The sequence below is a fragment of the Eumetopias jubatus genome, unplaced genomic scaffold (genome assembly GCF_037043125.1).
Source record: "Eumetopias jubatus isolate StellerSeaLion01/CBP00866 unplaced genomic scaffold, mEumJub1_p1.0 scaffold_8, whole genome shotgun sequence".
Taxonomy (NCBI): Eukaryota; Metazoa; Chordata; class Mammalia; order Carnivora; family Otariidae; genus Eumetopias; species Eumetopias jubatus.
Window position 1 is genome coordinate 71,673,035 of NW_028274814.1, and position 10,026 is coordinate 71,683,060.

A 10,026-nucleotide genomic window follows, 5' to 3' on the forward strand; every position below is an offset into this window, starting at 1 on the left:
CGGCTCATTGACGTGACTGGTTGCATTTACAGCAGACAAAGCTAATGAACACAGGGAAGGAATAACAGTTGGGAAGTAGCAGACAGAACTTTCCAGTCATTAAACTGCATCGAGCTCCTTTCTCTGAATACCTGAGTGTTTTACAACAGTCATCTACTAAATCCATCCAAAGCCAATGCAAGTCAGGAATAACTGCAGCACCACATCATTTTTAGAGTTAGGAAAAAAAAAAAATACCTCTGGCAGAACAAAACGGAAGACACTTATTTCCTGAATGAGCTAAGAACATGGAACAGCACGGAGCCTTGTGCCAAAACCACAGCCTTCAAACCTCAGATGTCTAACAATGACTTCAGTTAGTGAGAAGGGGAAGGGAGTTAGTTCACTATTGACACAATTTTTTATTTTTTCAATTATCCCTATCTTTCTTTGTATTGCCCAGTATGTGGCACATGGTAGGTACTCCTTTTTTAAGGGGAGATTTTTAACAGTTTTATTGAGGCATACATGATATATCATAAAATTTGCCCATTTAAAATATATGGAATGATTTTTAGTAAATTTACATAGTGACACAACTATGATTGTATTCTGGATTTAGACCATTTCTATCGTCCCCAAAAGTTCTGTCATGGTCCATTTGTAGTCAGTTCCATGTCCTCTCCTAGTCCCAGGTAAACACCGATCAGCTTTCTATTCTTACAGTTTTGCATTTTCTAGAAATTTTAAATTGAATGTCGCACTACATCATGTTATGTGTCTGGATTTTTTTTCACTTAGTGTGATTTTTAGGTTTATCCATGGTTTTGCATGTAATAGTTTTTCTTTGTTTTTATTGTTGAGTAGTGTTTGTATGAATATAGCACATTTTATTTATCCCTTTGCCAGTTGATGAACATCGAATTGTTTTCATTTTTTGTCTCTTAGGGATGCAGTTCCTATGAACAGTTGCATTACAAGTCTCATGGATATATGTTTTTATTTCTCTGGAATGAAATCACTAGGTCAATAATACTTTTAATACAATAGGACAATAATACTTTTAACATTTTATGAAACTGCCAAACTATTTTCCAAAGTAACCATTTTGCATTACCACAAGCAATGTATGAGAGCTCCAATTTCTACACATTTTCTCCAACACTTAGTATTTTCATTCTTTTTATTATAGTCATGCTAGTGGGTGTAGAGTTATATCTCATTGTGTATGTATTATTGGTAGCTTTATGGAGATATAATTAAGATACAAGTTGAGCATGTTTAAAGTTTATAATCAGTTAAGTTTTGACATATGTATACAACCATAAAATAATCAAGACAATGAAGACACCCATCACTAACAAGTTTTTACTTTCCTTGTAATTCCTCCCTGCTGCATTGCCATCCTACTACATGCCCAGAAAAGCATGCTGATCTGCTTTCTGTTACTGTGAATTGGTTGCATTTTCTAGTATTTTATATAAAATATTAAATCATACAATGTCTCTTTTTTTGTCTAGCTTATTTCATTCAGCATAATTATTTTGAAATTTATCTTTTATTATAGATTCTATCATAGTTCAATCTTCTTTATTGCTGAAGAGCATTCCATTGCATGGATATCCCATAATTCACCCACTTACCTGTTGATGAGCATTTGGGTTTTTTTTCCCAATTTTAGCTATTACAAATAAAGTTTCTATGAACATTAATGTATAAGACTTTGTATGGACATAAGCTTTCATTTCGCAGGAGTAAATACCTAGGTGTGGAATGGTTGGGCCATATGGTCCGTGTATGTTTAACTCTTTAAGCAACTGCTCAACTGTTTTCCAAAATGGCTACATCATTTCATATTCTCACATGGGGTATTAGAGTTCTAGTTACATCATTCTTGTCAACACTTGGTATAATCAATCTTTTCAATTTTAGGTATTCCAATAAATGAGTAACGTTTTATCATTGTAGGGTTTTTTTTTTAAGATTTATTTATTTATTTTAAAGAGAAAGAGCATGCACAAGTAGAGGGAAGGGCAGAGGGAGAGGGAGGAAAGAGTCTCAAGCAGACTCCCTGATCTCATGACTCATGAGATCATGACCTAAGCTGAAATCACAGGTGGGATGCTTAACTGACTGAGCCACCCAGGTGCCCCTATCATTGTGGTTTTATTCACATTTTCCTAATGACTAATGATGCTGGGCATATTTTCACATCCACTTATAGAAAATATTTGCAAATTAATATTTGAAGGATTTACATGTAGAATATGAAAAAAACTTTCAAAACCCAATAATAAGAATACAATCCAATAAAAAATAGGCAAAATATTTGAACAGACTCTTAGCCAAAGATGAAATACAGAGGACAAAGAAACACAGGAAAAGATCTGGGTTCACTCAGATAATCTCCTCACTTCAAGATCTTTAAGTTAATCACATCTACAAAGTTTTTGCCATGTGTGGTAACATATTTGCAGGTTCTGGGCATTAGGACACGGACACATCTGAGGAGCTGCTATCTACACAAGTAGCATCTCACAAATTTTGATATGTTGTGTTTTCGTTTTCATTCTATTCTAAATATTTTCTCATTTCCTTCTTGGGGTCTTCTTTTACCCATGGGTTACTTAGAAGTATGCAATCATGCTTCAAATATTTGTGGACTATACAATATATTTTATTGATTTATATTTAATTCCCTGTTTCTAGAGAATTTTACGCTATGATCTGAATCCTCTAAATTTTTGAGACATGTTTTATGGCCCAGAATTTGGTCCATCTTGTAAACATTGTAAGTGTGCTTAAAAAGAATATAACAGAATAATTGTTGATAAGTTTAGTGTCCTCTAAATGTCAATTAGATCAAGTTGCTTGACAGGGTTGTTTCAGTCTTCAATATTCTTACTGATTTTCTGTCCACTTGTTTGATCAACTATTGATATTGGGTGTTGAAATCTCCAACTATAAATGTAAACTTGCTTATTTCTCCTTGCAGGTTTCACATCATATATTTTGAAGCTCTGTTATTAGCTGCATAATATCTAGGATTGTTACATGCTCATAATGAACTGGTCTTTTTTTTTTAAGATTTATTTATTATTTGAGAGAGAGTAGGGGGTGGGGCAGAGGGAGAGAGAGAGAGACTCTCAAGCCGACTCCGCACTGAGCAGAACCCACACAAGGCTCCATTCCAGGACCTGGAGACCATGCCCTGAGCTGAAACCAAGAGTTGACTGCTTAATCGACCAAGCCACCCAGGCACCCCAATGAACTTGTCTTTTTATAATCTTCCAGAGACTCTATCTCTTACAATATCTTTGTCTTGAAATTCATTTTGTCTGATAGTAATATGGCCACACTGGCTGTCTTTTGCTTCACGTTAGCATGGCATATCTTTTTCCAATCTTTTACTTTAATCTACTTGTGTCTTTGTACTCAAGTGTACTTCTTATTAAGCATTACATAGTTGGGGATTCTGTTTTACTCAACCTAACATTCTCTGCCTTTTTATTGGAATATTTACACATTTACATTCAATTTTGTTACTGATATAGCTGAGTTTAAATCTGTCATCTTGATATTTGTTTTTTGCTTGTCCCATCTTTCCTTCATTTCCTTTTGCTCTTTATTTGCCTTTCTTCTGAATCAAGTAACTTTAATGATTTCATTTTATCTCTTTTATTGACTTATCACCTAGAACTCTTGTGTTGCTTTAATGGGTTGCTTTAGGATTTACAATACTTATTAAAGTCTACTATCAGGTGATGTTACATTACTTCACATTTGGTGTAAAAACACTAAAACAATATGCTTACATTTTTATCTCCTGATTTTTGTGTTATTATTGTCATACATTTTATTTTTACACTTGCTATAAATATTACAGTATATTATTGCAATTTGGGTTTTAAACTATAGACTATCTCTTAAAGAGCTCCTTTGTGTAGATCCATGTTTCTGACTGGTTATATTTTTCTTGTGTTTAAAGGACTTCCATTAACATTTCTTGAAGGCATGTCTGCTGTCGAGGAATTCTTACAGTTTTTGTATGTCTGAAGAGGTCTTTATTTCACTCATTTTTTTAAACAGCATTATTGAAGTATAATTTACATCCCATAAATTTCACCTCTCATAGGTATTCAATTCAACAAATTTATAATTCAGTACATTTATAAAATTGCACAACTGTTCTAAAATTCAGTTTTGAACATTTCGATCATCCAAAAACTTCCATCACTCCCCTTTAAGCCCTGCTCTAACCTTCAGTCTTAGGCAACCACCAATCTGCTTTCTGTCTGTAAGTTTGCCCCTTCTAGATATTTCATATAAACAGAATGCTACAATACAGTCTTTTGTATCTGCCTACTTTCATGTGGCATGTTTTTGTGGTTCATCATTTGTAGTAAATATAAGGAGTCATGCCTTTTCATTGCTAAGTATTATTTCATTATATGTATGTACGACTTCATTTCACGTTTCCATTCACCAGCTGATGAGCATTTGGGTTGTTTGCAGTTTTGGGTGATGATGAAAAATGTTTCTATGAGCGTTTGTGCACCTGTTTTTGTGTTGACATATGTGTTATTTCCCTTAGGAGTGTTACCTTAATTTATGAAAGGTATTTCTACTGGGTAAAGATTCTAGTTTGACAGGTTGGGTATTTTGCTTTCATTAATTTAATGATATTGCACCACTGTCTTCTAGCTTGTCTTCTTTCTCATGAAAAATCTGCTCTCATCCTGATCTTCGTTTCTGTCTTTGTTTTTCCCCCCTCAGGCTGCTTCTACAATTTTCTATCACTGGTTTTAAGCACTTTGATTCTGAAGTGTCAGTGTAGCTTTCTTCATATTTCTTGTGTTTCAGGTTTGGTGAGCTTCCTCCATCTGTCAGTTTATACTTTTCATCAAATTTGGAAAGTTTTGGCCATTATTTCTTCAAATGTTCTCTTTGTCCACACCTCTCACTCACATCCTTCGGGTTCTCCAAATACATGGGTGTGTGGCTGCTTGAAGTTCTCTCACTGTTCACTGATGCTCCGTTAATTCTTTTCTTTTTTTTTTAAGATGTTATTTATTTATTTGAGAGAGAGAGAGAGCACAAGAGGGGGTGGGGTCAGAGGGAGAAGCAGACTCCCTGCCAAGCAGGGAGCACGATGCAAGACTCGATCCCAGGATTCTGGGATCATGACCTGAGCCAAAGGCATTCGCTTAACCAACTGAGCCACCCAGGCGCCCCAATGCTCTGTTAATTCTGCTCCTTCTCTTTTCTCTTTTTGTGTTTCATTTTGGAGAGTTTCTATTGCTATTTCCTCAGTTCACTAATCTTTACTTCTTGAATGTCTAATCTGCCACTCACCCCACTTGGTATGTATTTCACATCAGATACTGTTTTCAGCTCTAAAATTTTGACATGAGTATGTTCTCTATCTCCCATGTCTCTACTGAACATATTCCATCTTCGTGCTCAAACTTTCCTCTAATTTCCTGAATAGTTGAAATGAGGTTAGAACTGTTTAATGATCTTATCTACAGATTCTCATCTCTTTCATTTTTGCAGCAGTTTGATTGATTTTCCTCTCACTATGTGTTATTTTCTGCTTCTTTACAAGCTTGATAACTTTTTATTAGATGCCAGACATTGTGAATTCTCTCTTTTTTGGGTGTTCCATAAAGTCAAGGGATATGTCCTTTCCATTTTCCATTTTTGTATCTCTATCACCTAACACCATTGCTAAATCATATGGACTAAAATATTTGTTTAAATGAAGATCAAAGGGCAGCCCTGTTGGCACCCCTCTAACTCTTGAGAGCTTTTTCTCTATCTTCAATTAATAAACTTCTATCACTTTACTCACAAAAACAAATAAATAAATAGATAAATAAATAAATATCATAAAAGAAAAGAATAAAGCTCAGTTACCTAATCATCTTTTCATTCGCTCTGGGGCAAAAATGAATATTCGTTAATGCCAGGGTCATATTCCCCTTAGGGTTGAAACTATCTTTGTTAGCACTGGGGATAAATGATGAGACTCACAACATGAGTTAACAGGAGACAATACAATAATAGAAACAGTGAAACTGCTTTCTGTTATAAATGGCCAGGGAATTTCAGGGTGGATTTGAAAGGAGAAGGAATAGAACAGGGGACAAAAAAGTTTAAGTAGACTTCAAGGTCAAGAATGACTAATATTTAAAATTCTTTGCATTAATGAAAAGTAAATCTGCTGTTTTCCCAGCCCTCAGTAAAGTGTTTTGTTTGTTTTTCTAATGAAATGAATTTAAGTCTAAGTCCTATATTTGACATAATACCAAAACAGGGAGAAAGAAATAACCAGAAGGCATAGGAGAAAACAAGGATTCCATGGAGGCAGATAGTCAAGGCCAAATTGATCATGAGAATATCTTTTTTCTTCCTTCAGTAACTTCCAGTAATCTTGGGGAAAGAATGGACGTGTCTATACAAAGGACTAAAGAGATCTAGTTGAAATATGAGTTGCATATTTGGCTTCTACTTGGATCTCTCTACTTGGCTTCCTTATTTTCACCAAATTGAAATGTTTGCTTCTACTACCAGCTTGAAAGCAACCACAATCATTAATTTACCCACAGTTCTACTTCCCAACAGTCCCAAAGTACACTATTCCATTCCTCCTCATTTTCAGATGCTGCTTCTACTAACTAACCTCTCATCACAGACATTTATACCTACCAGATGGTGGTTTGTTCCTTTCCTTCTTTGCATTCACACTCCCTACACTGTGCACTGCATAAACACTGAGTGCAATAAATATTTCAGCTGTTCAAAAATTGTTCTAAAATTTATGGCAGAGTTAGCTCAACTTAGGAAAGGCAGCACAGATGTACCAGTGCAATAAAAGAAATATTAAAAGTAAAAATACCAATTAACAGAGCTAAAGTTAGCAACATTCCTTCATGTTTTATTTTCTCGACCTCCTCTCGCCTTCATATCAGTAGAAAAACCAAGGATGTTGGAAATGTAATAAGATTATTCTGAGCCTTGGTTAACCCCAATGACTTCTTCAAGGGTAATAAGTAATAACATCTTAAGAAAGGAAGTTAAGCACTTTAACAGAGTACTTAACGAGTGAGTAACTCTAGGCATGGAGTTGTGTAGGATTTCCTTAAGGAAAGCTCCATGGAAAAGGTGATAACTTGCATTGCATCATGAAGGAAGAATAAGAGTTTATCAGACAAACAAGAAGGGGAATGACATTCCAGACAGAGAAAACACTTCATTCAAGACTCAGAAAACAAATCAACAAAAAGGACTAAGTATCTTTTGTGAACAGTGAAAAGTTCAAAAATTCTGTAACACGTGGAGAGATTATAAGAGAAAGTGGGTGAAGGACCTAACCCAAAAATGACAGTCATCTCAAATCCCTATTAGAAAGTTTGTTCAGTCAATGGTGTGCTAAAAATATTAAAACAAACAAACAAGGGGCGCCTGGGTGGCTCAGTTGGTTGGGCGACTGCCTTCGGCTCGGGTCATGATCCTGGAGTCCCGGGATCGAGTCCTGCATCAGGCTCCCTGCTCAGCAGGGAGTCTGCTTCTCCCTCTAACCCTCCCCCCTCTCATGTGCTTGCTCTCTCTCTTCCATTCTCTCTCTCAAATAAATAAAATCTTAAAATATATGTATATATATGTGTATATATATATATATATATATATACTGCAAGATTTGCATTTTGTGTCTGGAGTTTCTCCAAACCACGATCTAATTGCCCAGTGGAGATAATTGTTCCAGGATCCAGGAAAGCCCAGCCATTTACCAGTTCCTTCTTTCAGACTGCCTTTTGTATAGTAGACAACCTGTCTGATCTGGTAACTCGGCCTCGAAGCTGATCTCTCTTCAGAACTTGACTTCAGGTATATCCCTTCCAGTTCTTTATGCTCTCCTCACTTCACCCCTCACACACACACACACACACACACACACACACACACACACACCTGGCCTGGGGTTATGTAGCCGCTACCCTCTGACCCTCCACTGTCTCCAATCATCAGAGAACAGAGTTGGGCAATTATCAATAAAAAGTCAAAGCATATTTTTTTTTTTATACTCAAAAACTTTTTTTTTCATTTAAAAGAGTATTTAGAACACATAAAACAAGGCAACATTTATTCTTTCTTCTCGTCTTCCGGCGTGGAGTCTGTGGGCCGCTCCTCCACCATGGCCCTGCGGCTCTCTGAGCCGGGGTTACTGTCACCGGTCCCTTCCTCAGCCATACTGTCCACCCCCTCCTGCCCGCTCTCCTTGTCCTCAGGAGTAGACGTGCCTTCTTCACCATTCTACTGGCCTCCCGTCGTGTCTTCAAGGCGTCTCCTCTGTCCCCATCGGGATGCTCTGGTCGTCCTTCTCCTCCGTCTTCCTCGCAGCCTGCTCTTCCTCAGGAATGGGTTCAGCTTGCTCTGCTGCTTCTTGCTCTCTTTCCTCCTGTCGTTTTTGAGCCTGTTCCTCTGCCTGTGCAATTTCAGCGGCAATTTTTTCCATATCCACTTCGACTTTCAAACCGCACAAACTTTTTAAGTTCACTGTTCAATGAATTCTGTGCTTTCCAGGAATTTCCTCTTCTTTTCCTGGTGTCGCCCCTCTATTTGAAGAAGTTCAGCTTCTAGTTTTCGCTGATGAACCATTAAGGGATGGACCTGTCGTTTGAAGACCTGCATTCTAGCTGTTGTGACAACTGACCGGACGTCTGGCAGCATACCCTCGCTAAGGATTTCACTGATGAGGCGGCGGTTTCTCTGGAAACGGGCGGTGGCTGTATGCTTCATGGAGAAGCCATCATCATAATCGTCTGGATCTTCAGCGGGCTGAAGGCTCATGTACGGTTCTCCTTTCTCCATGCGAGACTGTCTCTGTCGACTTTCTTCCTCTAAAGCAGCTTCTGCACGACTTTTTGCATTTATGCAAGCAAGGTATGCGGGGGAATTATGATAGGCTTTCATAGATTCATTGTACTCTATCTTTTCTGCTTCGTATTCGTTTAAATAGTCTGTTGTTTTTTTCTTCATCAGTGAGATCTCACCACATGCCACCAATAATCTTGCCAATCTCCCACAACTTTAGGTCAGGGTTGGAAGCTTTTACTTGGTCCCAGACCTTTCTGCTGTACCTCATGTAGGACATCAGCGGCTTATCTGGTGGCTTTGCGGGTTTGGGAATCGTGATACCAGAGGACGCCCCGGGTTCCCTCCCAGCCTGTTGTAGGTGAGATGACTGTATGGACTGCACCCCACAAACCCTGGTGTGCTGGGCATTTGTGTTGCAGGAGCTGGGGTGGGAGGCGGGGCATAAGATGGTCTTTTTGACATTTTGGAACATTAACTTCTCAGTTCCTAAGAATGAATCTGACACACCGCGGGCAGAAAAAGCGCCCGCAGCTCCGGCCTTGTTTCCCTTTGTCCCGAGCACGCCCCGCCCCTCTGTCAAAGCATATTTTCAAGCAGAGGGAAAATATGTTTGAATTATCAAGAGTATTAACACTGGACATTCTTTCTTATTAAATATAAAGGCAATAGCCATTACGATGTTGAAGTTCAAAGAAAACCAGGCAATGAAACTTTAGCATATTTGCTCAAGTGATCGGCTTGTGAGTGGCAAGTTGTTACAAATTAATTGAGGGTATAAGAACACACTCAAGCACAATAAAAATAGGAAATGGCTCTGATTTTATTCAGAATTAAATATTTGCCTAATATCCATCTTCTCCACCACCCATCTATATGAATTTTATCAACCAAAATAACATGAGAAGCTGAGGGGAAAAGAGGGAGAAGGAAGAGCCTGGTGTAAGATAACAAACATGAGTATTCATTATTGGAATGCAATGCAAAATAATATTAAAATTTAAATCCCCCTAGCATGAACTTAGAGAGATTTGCATGATATCAAGAAGTCATTTATTATTAGTTTTCTGCAGTTATAGATAAATGAAGCCAAGAAAATCTCCATTTCCCAGCTGTGAATTTTCTGAGTATGGTGTAATATTAAGCTACTGAGTTGGAGAGTGTTGTCCG

General features: G+C 37.6%; 1 pseudogene; it reads right to left on the bottom strand.

The window, feature by feature from the left end:
- Positions 1-8,124: 8,124 nt before the first annotated feature.
- LOC114224129 (SWI/SNF-related matrix-associated actin-dependent regulator of chromatin subfamily E member 1 pseudogene) lies at positions 8,125-9,393 on the bottom strand (annotated as a pseudogene).
- Between the last annotated feature and the right edge of the window lie 633 nt (positions 9,394-10,026).